Source organism: Thunnus thynnus, chromosome 22, assembly GCF_963924715.1.
Source record: "Thunnus thynnus chromosome 22, fThuThy2.1, whole genome shotgun sequence".
Classification (NCBI taxonomy): Eukaryota; Metazoa; Chordata; class Actinopteri; order Scombriformes; family Scombridae; genus Thunnus; species Thunnus thynnus.
The window spans coordinates 9676089-9691083 of record NC_089538.1 but is presented as its reverse complement, the minus strand read 5'-3'; the positions used below and the strand labels follow the sequence as shown (position 1 = coordinate 9691083).

Below are 14995 nucleotides of genomic sequence, written 5' to 3'. Positions count from 1 at the left end.
CAGTGAAGAACAAACACGGATAAAAAGTATTTTAAATTTTTTAAAAATCAGCTTTGCAAAATCTATAAAGAAGGAAATGCATTCAACAGATTTGTTAGACTTCAAGGATATACATAATAGGTTTTGTAAAAATATTTTTTTATTTCCCAGAAAACTCCACAGGGCACCTTTAAATGATTAATAGGTCATCAAAATTGTGGTCAATTTATTTTCCCTCAATTATTAAAAATACATTTTCAGCTCCACTCATATGAACAATCTCAGTCCTAAAGCACAAAGACTCAAGCCACTTTCTGGAGCTCTGATAATTATAGTATCTAATATGTGTCTGGAGTTTTAAAGACAAGTATTTACAGCTGGACCACATTCCAAATATGAGCCCCGGGCTTGTGTCAGCTTAGTGGACATCTATCCCCACTACCACCTAATTTTAAGGAAAAGGTGTTAATCCCTCATCTTGGCAGCCACATAGATACATTGGAAATGTGCCACCCTAATCTACTATTTGTTGATTGCTTATGTTTGTCCTGTTCTTTGCGGGGGATCTTGTATTCTTGTTCAAATATTTGCTGATACTTGACTCAATGGACCAAAATTCAGAATGGTGTACTTAAATTAAGTACATGCCTATAAAATAATAGATGCCTGATAAAATTTGAGTGTCCTTATCTTGACTATATCAGGAAATCACACACTGATTAGCAATGGATTAAAAGACTAGTTTTTAGTTTTAGTGCAGGTTGAACAAAGACCATATAAAATAACTTAATTACAAGACAACAACAAATGCTACAAATGCTGTGTGGAGTAATTCAATTAACTGCTTGTAACCACTAACTGATCAAGTCTTTATGTTCAAACTGATGAAAAAAGTAGGCCTTTTTCAACACTTCCAGCTCACTAATATAAAATGAAAATCTGTGAACCACAGCTGGAGGCCTCGTAACCATCAGCCATTCCTTAAAGGCAGCTTCTGGTTCATTATTATTTCTAAGTGTCATTTCTTTCCTGAACAGAGCCTCTGTTGTTTCCAGTGACATGCGTGGTGTGCTGCATTCACTTAATGAAGCATGCTGACTTCCTTACTCCCCAGTGTGCCTGCACGGCTTCTCAGAAGACTGTGGAGTGTGAGGAGGAAGGAAGGAGGCTATAAAAGGACACTAAAAAAAAAAAGAGTGCAACACAGGAGAGTCGGGCAACGGTGCCCTGCTTGGCTTGTTTACCACAAGCTCCCGCTAATGTGGAACTTTAAAGCTCAAGTGTGGCTGATTTGCTTCGCATACAAGAAGGTGTGTGACAACCAATGTGGTCCACACTCCATTTTCTAAACTGGACCTCGCAGTGTCTTACCAAATGTTAACCAAAGCTTGTCTGCCTGTGACTCATGTGGTCTGTTCACAATTGAGAAATGGCTTTCAAGAGCCTGTTTACTTTGGGAATCTGTGGGCTGCTACATTTTCTAATATAATGTAATCTTTTATCCCTGATGTGTAATCCTTCCTAACTTGTGTCTCTTTGCTTTCCTACAGGCATATGACTAACCAATCTGTGCCTCCTTTAGCAAATTTACAGAAACGCCCTCCCTGCAGCTGAGGTTGTGTAAACTTGAAAAAATCCACTGCAATGGTCTGTGATAGAGTCAAGACACTGTCTTGTCCTGGAACCCTGTGAGAGGATGGTTTCAATGAGCAGACGGGTGCAGGACCAGCGGACCACATGAGAGAAGCTGATGGAAACCCCTCGGTACACACTGCAAATCAAAGCAAAGCCATGTAAGTGTTTTTCCACACACTTTCAAGAGACAGGGAGGGAGGGATGGGCCCAGACACCAGGGCCGTCTGGCCTCCTGTGAATGTCTCAAAATGAAAATGTGTGCTCTGTTTACAAAAACTGAGGAATATGTGTTTTTTTTATAGAAGTTTTAGATTAAATTAGACTGGCAGTATAGCTGATGTAGCTTGTGTGGTGGCTGTATATACAGTTACCTTTAACTTCTATGAATCAGGTCCATTTCATGCCTAAAAGATGTAGCAACTAAATTTACTTTAAAGGTCAGTTACAATTTATTTTCAAGTTTTGGCCATCATTCCTATAGGTTACGATAAAATTAGCTGGTAATTGCTAAGATTTGGGAAAAGGAGACATCACTGCTAAGTCTATTGGGATGAAAACCATGAGCCATCAGACAATGACACAGATCACACTAGCTATATCGAAACTTCTTTATTAAATGTCTGTATTAATCACTCATGCAGGAAAACTGTAACTGAACTATAGCTAGCTCAGGAAGTCAAAGTTAAAGTTTGGGTCATAATTTTCCTGTTGCCTTTGTTTTCTTTTCCAAAAACATTTGGCTAACCTGGGAGTTTGTTTAAAACCCATCAGATCTTCTGGCTAAGTTTCTTGCCTTGTCGGAGCTCTTTTCAGCAAAGTCACCACACTCTCTAATCTCAGAAATTAACTTGATAGCACAAATTGCCAAAACTATATGAATAAGACACAAATTAGCAAACAAGTTAGCTATTTACACATGCAGCAGACATGAAGCAACATTAGCATTCATTTGGTTTCAGGCCATGTTTTGGTCTCCACCAACTCCTAGGAGAAATATCTGGCTCGTTTGTTGCTAAATACTAACTTTGTCCTTCTGCCAATTGGTGCTGGGAAGGTAGCATACAGTACGTTTGTTTTTTGGAAAAAGCTGCCTAGTGTGGCTAGAAAAAGACACTGATGAGAGTTCTGGGAGTGAACCGGAAAAGCTCAGCTGCTGGACATTAAACCAAAACAAAGACCTGGAAGATGCTAACAAACTCCGTAGAGCTGAGGGGAACTGTTGCGTATGATGCACTGATGCATCCTGACATCTCCTGGATTTACGGACAAGCTTTCTTCTGTACAGCTGGTTTCTCATACAAAAACAGGGCCGGCTTTGATACCGAGTACAAATATTGACTCCTCCAGGACGTTGAAGGGGCGAAGACCTCCCCTGCTCCCATGCCTGCTCCCCACACCTGCTGCGGTGGCCTTATTTACACCATCACCAGTTGGAAATGTAAGTATGAGGAGCAAGCAAGCCAGAGATGCACAGGGCTCATAGGTACACACATTCGCAGTACCTACATATGCACACCAACACACACTCCTCCCTGTTTCATCTCCAGCCTAAGATTTTTAGGAGTCTGACAGGGGCTGCTTTCTTGGTGAGAAATAGGAGCCATGCCAACAGTCTGTCTAACCTGAGCTTGAATTTCTACACGCACACCCACTTCTACACACACACACACACACACACACACACACAACAACCAAACAAGCTACAAGACCTAACTGACATATTCAATATTTTAATACATCAATATTGGGCAAAACCTGACCTGCTTCATCTCAGCAGCCCGTTTAGAGTTTCAGAAGCTTCTTATGTATGAATGTGGCAACCCGTGACAACACTGTGTCATCAGGGAGTCAACAGCAATCATTAAAGTCACACCGATACACTGCCGTGCTCACTGGAGGGAAAACACACCAACACAGGGAAAATGACTTAGGACGAAACCTTTCAGGATTCTGACATTTTGTCACAGTAGATAGAACAGTGTACCATTTACCATCATCAAAGCATGCTATACAGAGGAGGCACAGTAAACTCTCAGAGGGTCTGCTATTTTCATGAACCATTTAATGTGGGCTCCAAAGACATTTATATAATTTATCATTCTGAAGCATCACAGAAAACCTTTTTGCAAAGAGCATACTAAAAACCCTGTTTGTTTCCTGCCCCCCCAAACAATTTGAAGCTAAAAAAAAAAATCCAAATAAATCTTTTTTTCTGAGGCCTGTTTGAGGAGGGATTCAGTGACCTGAGCCTTCTCATGGGGGATCCATATCAGCAGCGCACACACAGGCTGTTCCGCTTAAAACAAAGTAGAGGTTTTTTTGCCCACCAGTCTGTTTCTGTGTTTGTCATTGCTGCTTGTTTTGGTCACTTTTTTTGTCTCGCCCAGTCGATAAATCCAGTAAATAGCTGTAGACCCCAAACAGCTTGCTTCCCCAATGCTCCTCTCATTGAAACTGGAAAGAGGCCTTTGAGCAGGATAAAGAGCTGATTGCACAGAGCAGAGGAGGGGGTACGGATGGGATAAATGTCTCTTGTGAGTCAAAGATGGCTTGTAAAAGACAGCTTTGCTCCTGGTTGAAATCAAATAGCTAAACATTCCTTTTATGTAGTGGCAGACAGCAGTAAAGCAGAGCAGATAACCCCTGTCAATTAGAGAATATTTTGCCCCGGTTCGTTCTGTACCATCATCGCAAGCGTGGGGAGTTCTCATTTGAAGAGTGCAGAAAGGGGGAAAAATCCTGGCAGCCTGAGTGCAGACAGCAGCACAAAGAGGCGATTTGAGTGAACAATTATTAGGCCGCACCAGACTTGACTGGTTTGTGCGCACATGGGAAATTCTTTAGCACATGGCAATTAAACATGGTTGGGAAGGGCCTTGAACATGACCCAATTTTGACATCAAGAGGTGGCAAGCAGTGCCTTGATGATATGTTGGTGACTTTTGCGCATTTTACAAATTATAACCCTTCCAATTTGGCCTGTATAATGTGGATGTAAAACTTTGAATGCAAACTGCCAAATGTTTTCTGCACAGTGATGCAAATACAGTAGCATAACACATTCCAACTTTTTTAGTGCATTTTTTTCCAGCACTTTACATATTGTTCATATTATAGTCTCAAGTTAAAGGTCAGATACTTCATAAAATGCATTTATCTGACATACTGTAGATTATGGCCCTCTCTGTGAGATGGTTTCTTGGCAGCAGTCAAGAGTATTTTTAAGAGATATTCATCATGTCTTGGATTTTTGGAAAAGTCCCAAAAAAGTGTGACAGCTCCTTTTTTTTTAAATCACACTGCCTCATAAGTTGCATAAGTTTTATCTTTTTTGCCTTTTTAATATGACCAAATTCATATGCACAAAACCCACAGAAACATTAAATAAAATTATAAATGATTTCCTCAGATTTGTCAGATTAGAATTTGTCTTGCATTGAACGCAAATTACACATCTCAAATTGACTTGTCCGACACTAGATCTAGTGAGGTATTAGCAGTCTTGGTGCAAATGGGGGAAGTCGTTTCTCCACTTCCTCTCGTGTTGACTTTGGCCAGCACATGCTAATCCGAAAACAGGCCAGAGGGGAGCAGTCTACCTGGAGCAGAGTGTCAGTAAACTATAAAGAGTGAGATGTAGAACATATCTGTTTTTCTTTTCTAGCAAGCCCTTAAAAGTTGTCCTCTAGCTCTTGCAACATACCTCTCTCAATGTGCTATTCTTACAAGCCAGCATGTAACCACAAATAAAATCTCATCCACAACACTATAAGACACTGAATCAACACATACAGCTCTTCTTAAAGAGAGTCATATCTCCATTACTGTCTCAATTTACTTTATGTAATGACTGAATGTACACAGTCTATGCAAACTTCTTTAAAACTAATTAATTCAGCAAAGCCTGCTACTACAAACATTATGCCCAATGCAGCAGGTCAGTTATGCAACCTAAAACTTTGCAGCTCTGACCTCTGTCAGTGCTGCTCCCTGCCTCAGGCGGCACCTCTCAGAGGTAGCTTCATATCCGGCCCACTGATTTTGTCTCGCTTTGCTACCACCAAAACAAACACAACCACATACACCCGTGAACCTAGCACTTCACGGTGATGTAGATTTTAAAGGACGCTGATGAGTTTCAGTCATCTTCCGTGAAGTATTTTTATGTATTCATACGATGATGAAAAGCTAAATGATTTTGCTGAGCAGACATTTCACAGTACAATCTCTTTTTCCTTAATATACTTCAGGGATTGACTATATTTACTATGAAATCTCATTAATTTCATACAACTCAGCACATTATCTTAAACTGCAACTGGATCCAGGGCTGGCAAAATGTAGATTTATGGGTATGACATTCACAAGCAAGAGTGCTTTAACTCCTTTGGGACTCTGTGTTTCTTTGGTTTAAATCTTGAATTCCACTGAGTTATGTCGTGTTATTCCCTGTTCTCGCTCAGACGAAACCTACACCCTCATATTACTGGGACCTGACATTTGCAGTAACATAGACGCTTCGCCAGGTCCTGCCAACTGACCTCCACCTCAAAGTGACTCAACGTTCATAGGTGGGATAGCCAATAGTTTATGAATAACTGCTTTAAGAATAACAACATGATCAAGTCTGTATTACGCTTGGGATCTGACAGCAAACCCACACGTGTGCAACAGTTTCCCTCTCATTTATTATGTTACATGAAAGGAAAAAGAATGTTAAAACTGTCAGCGAACGCACACTGAAGCTGAAATCCAATAGTCAGTTTGGGTGTCAGTTCTGTCTTAAATTGACATTACACATTTATTTGGCACTATGGGGAAAATAAACTAATCTGGTCACCATCTTACTCTTGGCACCAAATATAGCAAGTTCAAACTACTGGCACGTCATGTCATATTTAATCAACTGAAATGTACGTCATGTAAAGTCATGTCTCTCCTCCTCTACATAATTTTTTCCTATGGCTATTAAAATGCCGCTAATGTTCAACAGTGGCAGCAGAGGCAGGGAAAGGAATGCTGGGAAGGTAATTTGTTTTCAAGGTCAAGGGCACGGTGATGGATCCCTACTCATCCTTTACTGTTTAGCACTGAGAAAGAGATAATCTCTACCTGCAGCACCTCAAATCAGTCATGCTGACACCCAGTATATCTGCTGAGAAGGAGGATCACTTGCTTTTTTTTTTTTTTCCCAGATTCACAATAATGATAACCTTGACCAAAAACTCTTCTAGATTAAGTCATAATCACTCAGTGGGGTGGTGCCTTTGGAAAAAGAAGACAGTTAATTTTCCCATCAAAAGCAGCAGGGTTTCAGTGGGTTTGACCACCTTAGCGTGCTTTAGCTTCAAACTATGGGTATAACTATTGCCATACATCACACTTCAAACAGACCCTGGGAAAACAGTGAAAACACTTGGGGGCGTGCTTATGAGCACAATAAACATTTACAGTGCGCTAAAAAATTTAAGGAGCAGGGATGGCTCCAATTAAGCAACCGATTCATTGAGACTTTGCTCTTTGCACAGTTTATCTTATGTTTATCTATCAACAGGTGCCATAAAGGGCATTGTGGTCCTTCTAGTTCACAACATAAACTGACATGATACTTCACTCATAATCTGCCACCACATCAATTTATGTGCATTAAAGGAAGCAACATACAGCAACAACAACATATAGCATCTAACTGGATATTCTAAATTTAAGTGGACCTACAACAGAAGATCAAAATATGATATATTTCAGCACTTGCAGTCAGGTATATGAATAGACTTTCTTGCATGTGTTGAATTTATCCAAAGAATGTTCTACCTGAAGCACCCTGCAGCTGCCACAGCAGGTGGTTAAGTGCAATGTTCTGTGAGAAATGAATGGCATTTCAAATGTAAGCCAACAGACTGACAGATTTATTCTTGTGGAGAAGTTAACTTTGTATTGCAGGATCAAGTGTAGCATGAGAATCTCACGAGATCTGAAATTGCTTGAGATAGCAGCATGGCTCATGGGAGGTCGCTCATTAACCTGAATACAAAGCCAATGCAAGGCAATGTGTCATGGCAGGAGGTGGAGAGTCAAAAAGATCAGTAGATTTAGGGCTAGTCTGTTACAATGCTCTCAGGGCATCACTGTCAGCCCCAATGTGTTATAAGCATATTGGAGCCACAACAAAATATGCGGCGCAAACCTTCCAAACTTCTCAAATCCTGCTCTGAACTTTTATAAAGTGTGTGTGGGGACACTGGAGCAGAAAAAAGGGCACACCATAGATAGAAAAAAGTAATCTGTGTATTACCACAGCAGGGGATTTGGGTCATTCTCTAAAAAATATATTGATATAAATGAATGCATGTGTGCAAGTACTAGAATGTAGAACACTTAAAGGGCAACTAGGCTGACTTTTTTTGTGTGTCTGTGTATCATTTGGATGTTACATTCAAATGAGCATTATACTTTTATGCTTGCAAGGCAAATTGATAAAACATGCATGAGATTTTTCAATTTAACATTTCCACTCATTAAGCCGGATTCATTAAAAACCGAACAAACACTAAACTGCATGAATGCACACAAGCAACTTATCAATCTCAGAGTGAACAACATGAATCCAGATGAATAGCATTATCTACTGAGATAATCTTCCCTCTGCAGTGTGCACTGGAGCAGGGAATACACCAGTAGAAGTACTTCAATTCTTATTTAATTATTTATGTTTTTATCTACATACTGAATAAACAGTATACACACTTTAATACATATGTCAAATTAACTTTTGTTGGTTTATTTGGCCATTTGTTAAACTCACTTAGTTACTGTTGCTACACCTATTAAACTTTCCATTCAAACACTGCACATATACCATTCACAATGTCCCATTTATAACCATAACCTAACTGCCACTCATTAAAGTGAGGACAGGAAGGCAAAATACCTTAATTTATCCAAACTTCTTACAGTTCAGAACAGATCCACACTAGAACAGCAATGAAAGTATGCAGACAAGCACAGCTCACATAGCCCATTCAATGCCACAGGGTCCCAAACGAGTACCTTGACGAGAAATTACACAAACCTATTTTCAGGCTGCTGTACGGAGCATCAGCTCCTTTTATCAAGCTGTCGAAAATTACAATTTAACCAGCCGTCTAGCCTCCTTGGACTATATCAAGTGACCGCCCAATTAAATTAAAGTGCATAGGGTTGTCTGTCTCACCGCTGGGTTTTCCCGGCCTTAACTGTGGCTTACACAGCTGTTTCTACCCTCTTCTTCATCAGATACAAGGGGAGGGGCCCCTGAAAGCAAGACTGTCTGTGCTATGACCAGACCATGAGGCAACTTTCAACATATCAATTCATCTTTACTGACACTGATGCAGGAGATGCATTTATATTCCAAGGTATGTTAAAATTGGCAAGTTGCCACTTCCCTGGGCACTGTATTGTTTTAGCCAAATTATTCCATTGCATGTTCTAGATTAATTGCATGCTAAAGGGGAAAGAAATAAATGTATCCATAAATATTGAAGTAAAATACAGTTACATAAGCCTTAATTAGAAAACCACATTCCACGCCATTTTCAACATCACAGCTTGTTGAAAGAAATTGAGAATGAATGGCTTCAATCCGTTTGTCTATTTCATGCTTTCTCCTTCCCCTGATTTAGAAAATAAAATTAACCAAACCACAGTAACTTCAAAAACCATTGCCACTGGTAATAGATCAAGTTACAAAAGCTACAACGAGAAACTACAGGGGTGTCACGCATGGCTGCATGTTTCTGTGGTGCTGTTGTCTCTACATGTGTATGTGAGCTCATCCGCCAGTGTTCCAGTTGTGTCCACGGGTGTGCAACAGCATGTTTGTGAGTGCACACGGGCTCATATGTTTGCTCGGTGTGTTTATTACCCTCTCAGATCTACAAGCATGACTCATATTTCATGTCACATTTAGCACAGCTTCGAGGGGGACGAGCTGGCAAGCAAAGTACAAGTCCCCCAGTGTGTAGTGGTGAGGAAGGGGGGCATCACAAGCCAACGAGACCTCAAGCAAGACATTCTTGTATCTAAAACTGAACATATAAGGGGACTGTGAGAGGGAACAACAAGAGGATCCACTTCACTGACAAACACCCTGGACATCTAATGATGTGTGTCTCACACACAGGAGCACAGGAAACACCAACAGTCCATCCCAACTATTTGGACCGTTTGGTTTTCTTTGAGTCCAACCTCTTGGTGGCACCCCAGGGGAGTCTGGGAACATAAATCATCTGGCCAGCCGCTGGGCAAACCCTGCTTGCTTCCATCATTTTTTCCACTTTGAGAAATCGCCTGAATCCCTGCTGTCTTTGGATAGCTTTAGGAATGGCTTGCTTGTTTTTGCTGAGACTGAATGGTTTTAAAATTGAAAAGAGTGCACTCTGAAGCGTTAAACCTAATAAATGTTTTGAAACCACTGTAAATAAATGTTCTGGAAGAATTACTGCATTAGGTGTACATTAGACGCTTTCAGACCAAACAGTTCTGGGGACTCCCTGAGAGGAACTACCCACTGGGAAGCTCCCTCGAGAACGACATACCTTCAAGGGCTTTTTTTCTGTTTGCATTCCCACCACCAATAGGAGCGCTGAAGTGACGTAAGCTGGCCAGCGGTTCATATAGCTATGTCAATTCCACACGAGATACAACAACAACAGCAACAACAACAACAAGAGCTGTGTGTTTGTTGTGTGTCGTGGGATTCATTTTTAAAAATGGCAGTTGCCGGTGCGGAATTGGCTCATGTGTTCAACCAATCAATGTACATTTATGTCTGGATCAATCACCGTACACTTACATCACTCAAGGTTCCTCTTGTGTTTGGAGGGAACCTACCCTGAAGTAGGAGCTAAAAAAGTCCCTCAAAAGAGTTTTAAGAATTACAATCATTTCCAGTTCCTGCAGTACGGACACAATAAAAAGGGGGTAGTTCTTCTAACAGTTCTTAGAACTATGAAAAAGTTCTTCAGGTCCCAAAGCACCTATTGTCATATCTTGGGGTCATAAAGGTTTAGACATATGCAGAGGACAAAAGTGCTGTCTCAAAAGCTCTGATACAGATATGCCCATTTTGAGAAAGAATACTTGTATAATAATAATATAATATAATAATATAATAATAATGTGTTTGAACTTTATCTCTCTGATTTTTTTCACTAGCTTATACAGTCAGCAAATGCCAAAGGTGGTGTATTTTCCCCATTTCACACATTCAGTACAGTGGTAATGTCTGTTCATTTAGTACTGTACGCTCTTAATTCAAAGGTAGAGTGGCTGGAACATTAGGTAAACGGGATGCCATCATTTCTTTGCTGTAAAATGGACAATTGTTAATTTTCATTTTCTTATGTATTATTAGCATAATAAATGTTTAAATCGGGGTACATTATCTACATTGGTTACTTTTTGCTCTTTTAGTTATTAACGGTCCTACTGTAGAATCATTTTGTGGTATTGGAGGAAGGGTGTCCCACTCGGTGGATGTGAAGGGTCTTGAATTTTTAAACAATGACACATATAAGGTTCAGTCCCCGCCCCCTCTCCCCCCACAATATTTTTTTTACAGTCCCTCAAAGGTTTAGTACCAAAATGAAAAATGACTTGGTGTCAAGGTAAGCTGTTTTTGGACTCAATAGCCGAATACAACATGGAACTTCACTGAGTCTGTGGACTTATAGTAAATGATGCATACACACATACTGTATAAAATAAATAGACTGAGCAAACGCAATCCATGCATTGTTGACAAAATTAAAAGACATCTTTTTAGGGATGCCCATGAAAGGTGGCAAGGCCATATTAACCATAGTTTGCATGTCAGGCACACGATGGCAAAATTATAGCTTCCTGCCATTGCATGTCCTTATACTTTTTTTTTTTTTTTGCACACCAGTCTGTTTTATTTGTAGTGCCTGTTCTTATTAGGCTGATGGAGTACAGAGCAGCAGCATCTGTGCCCGTCACCCCCCCATCCTCAATGCCTGCTAGGGCTGAGAGGCCTGGGGCACAAAGCCACAGGCTGTGAGGAGGGGAGGGGGTAGCAGAGCATGTGGGGAGCGCCTCAGGGGTTCCTCGTTTGCTTTGCTTGTCTGGAGCCCAGAATTTCCATGACACGGGTGAATACTGGCATCATCGTGCTTTATTTGTGATTTGAAATTGGTGACAGACAAAATGAATAATATAAGAATAGTTTCATGGAAACCAGCATTGGAGATAAACTGCTTTTTCAATCAGAGAGCATGTATAATGTAGTTGGCAGCTGACATTTTGCTCGCCTCATGCCAATAAAGCTTCACAAACAGGAAAACCTGACCAAATATCAAAAAGATTCACCAGGGGACCTTCAGTGAGGCAGGTTGGTAAAGGAATTAAATGACGTAAAGAGAGATTTGATCATTTGAGTCCAAGTACAAAGAGGAAATTCCTCAAACATTACCGTGGCATTAACTTAAGGTCACAGAAAAATCACCATATTGAACAGTAGACCAGCTGTTCCAGAAGGGTGTCACATCAGAAAAGGTTCCCCTGATCTATTTAACTCTGTGGGCTTGTGAAGGGAGTTGAACTTAAGCCATCACAAAGGAGACTTCAGTAGGAGGATGACTGGAAATTTCACTGCAGTGTCAGAGGGCACCGGCGGATGAGGCAGAGAGTTTGTGAGCAGTCTTTTGTGGAAGGTTTGCCCACCCAGCTCTGACAGAGAGGCAAAGGAGGCGAGCCACTGGGGCCACGAAGAAGGAGCATCAAGGGGGACCAACAGCAGTGATTTCCCTCCTCCACTGGTGGTCACACAGCAACGGAAAGAGGGGTAATGTCATATCACCACCACCAAAGTGCCCCTTGAATGCATAGATTCTTGCTGGGTCTGCTAATGAGATGATTTTGATGCTTTCCTCAATTTTGATAATTCTTCTATGCAAGTTGGAAAGAAAGCATCTACAAGAACACAGCGTAACCAAAAAAAAAAAGACGCTGCACAAAAAGCTGCCTCAGACATCATGTCTGAGTAGGAACATAGAAGCCCAAGAAATGCCTGAATGCACCAAATCCAAGAGGAAAACTGTAATCAAAGAACTTGGTCGACATCCAATGACTAAGAGCTTATTGAAGCCCTAAACCTAAAATAAAAATTTAGCTCCACCTTTAACAGTTTCACATTGTCCAACTTTTGCTTTGATGATGCAGAAACTGCAATGAATCCCTGGGGGAAACATATTTTCTTACAAACGCAGCCTTTTTCAGAACAAATGCGTGTCAAATTTAAAGAGGGGGACAATTCTTTTATTCAAATGCGGGGTGTGCCGTTATGTTGTGGTCATGGAAACCCCATTAATCCATCTCCAAGTAGTAACCGTAGAAGCAGCCAGGACAGGATCTCCAGGCTTCCTACTTTATTCCGTACAAAACGACGATTGAGGATCACCGCCAGGAAATGTTCAAGGACACATGAGACGAACCATTAGGCACGAGCATTTTGATTCTCCTCCGTTCCTTTTGGCGCTGTCCCTGTTCTCCGAGCCCGAGGTACTTCAATCTCCAGCAGAGTGCTGTTGTGACATCGCTCATATAAAAATCATGTCATCTCTTCTTCATTCAGAGTGTCCCCTCAGGCTAATGTATAGTTGAAAGAAAAAAAGTGTGCCACCCTTTCAAATCCCACAGTCATTACCAGTGCTTTCAGCTGGCATGCCTTATCATCTCCCATAAAAAACTGCTGTGTCAAAGGTATAAAGAGACCATCTGTGCTATTTCCAGCGTCTTTCCCTTTATAATAAACCTTGTGTGAGAAATGAGAATTAGCACCAATTCTGATGATTCATCAAGATAAATCACATCATGTTCATTTATCGGGATTGATGCAGAATCTGAGCTGAAGAGGCAGGCTTTTCATGCATAAATCAATCAAGAGGTTTTTCATGGTGTGTATAGTACATTATGCTCATGATTCACATGTAGATACCCTTTTAAGCAATTGAGCAGCAATCAAATTCTAATTGCCCATTCACCACTGACTCTAGGCGAGGTTTCCAAGCCTCCACCTTTCGTCTCAAAGGCAGCTTAACTTGACTCACCAAACCAAAAGCAGCTGGCCACAATGGCTACCTGGAAGTCTGCTTAGCTTTACCTAGCACTCAGTAATTACATGGCCATTAGGGCACCTCCCAGAACCAAACCACACAGAGGGCTTAATTCAAAAGCTGTCAGTGATTAATTACCAGTTGCCCACTGAGTTGAGGATATCTGAGGGGATTGGCACAACTGTAACAGGCCACTGGGATTACACACTTTGCGAGGCAGAAAGGGGGAGTGTAACCCTGATTGACCACAAGGAGTTGAAAAGGAGTGATTAGGTTGATAATGTTGCAGGCTATGTGTGTGTGTGTGTGTGTTGTTTGGCTTTTGGTGAAGTGAATCAAATCTGGACTTGGCAAAGCAAACTAAAAGAAAAAGATATTACTGCATCTGTTTATGATTTGATTTCGAAATCTGAAGACATGACAGCCAGCTGACATGACCCACTGCTGACCCTTTGCACTTGACAACCAGTATTGAGTGTTTAGTGGGGAAAAACAAAGTCCCACATTACAAGTTGTATGTTGGTGTTTTATCAAGAGCACTTTGGCCGCTGTTTAGCTGCCAGGCTTTTTGAAGCGTTAACTTCAAGAAATGCAGCAGAGTGGGAACAGGGGATGCACGGGAGGGGGGTTTGAGGCGTATGGGTGAGTAAACAGGGAAGGAGCAAAGCACCAGCGCTTGCTGACTGCACATTTTATTATAGTCCCATTAAACAACAGGCCCTGCTTGGAATGCAGATCCCAGGGGAGGCGAAGGTACACAAAAAAATGAAAAAGAAAACAGCCCGCCAATGCTGAAGCAATTATTAGAGGGAGACTCGCTTAGAAGTGTGGCACACTGAGCGGGTGTGACTTCAGACATTTTCACACCAAGTCGGTTTGACGGGTTTGCTTTTCCCCAAGCCCAAGACCATTTACAGCAAATGTATAGTGTAAAAACAGTTTTTAAGACTCAAGGTGCAGTCCAGAAAAACTGACCAGGGTTTAACATGAATATGGGGGTGTGGCACCCCTACTTAATTCAAATAGAACACACACAAGTTTATAGCCATGCTAGCGGCTTTGTGAGGCCATACTTAGGCACAGTGGGCTAAATACATACATCATCATGCCAGCACACTCACAATGAAAATGTTAACATGTTGATGTTTAGTAGGTATAATGTTTACCATACTCACCATCTTAGTTTAGCGTGTTAGTATGCTAATATTTGTTTTGGACGAACTGAAAGTTAAGAGCTCACCATAATGACTACAATTCATCATGTG

At 41.1% G+C, this 14995-nt stretch overlaps 1 protein-coding gene and 1 long non-coding RNA gene across 14 annotated transcripts in view; one reads left to right on the top strand and one right to left on the bottom strand.

Moving 5' to 3' along the window:
- Nucleotides 1-14995, bottom strand: part of LOC137174131 (collagen alpha-1(XXV) chain) — a 149577-nt gene that overhangs the window by 130043 nt on the left and 4539 nt on the right. The gene's annotated exons all lie outside the window — the stretch shown is intronic.
- Nucleotides 1544-11047, top strand: LOC137174567 (uncharacterized). Its single transcript, XR_010925395.1, has 4 exons — nt 1544-1772; nt 2962-3052; nt 8890-9011; nt 9566-11047. It is a non-coding gene; the product is annotated as an uncharacterized lncRNA (long non-coding RNA).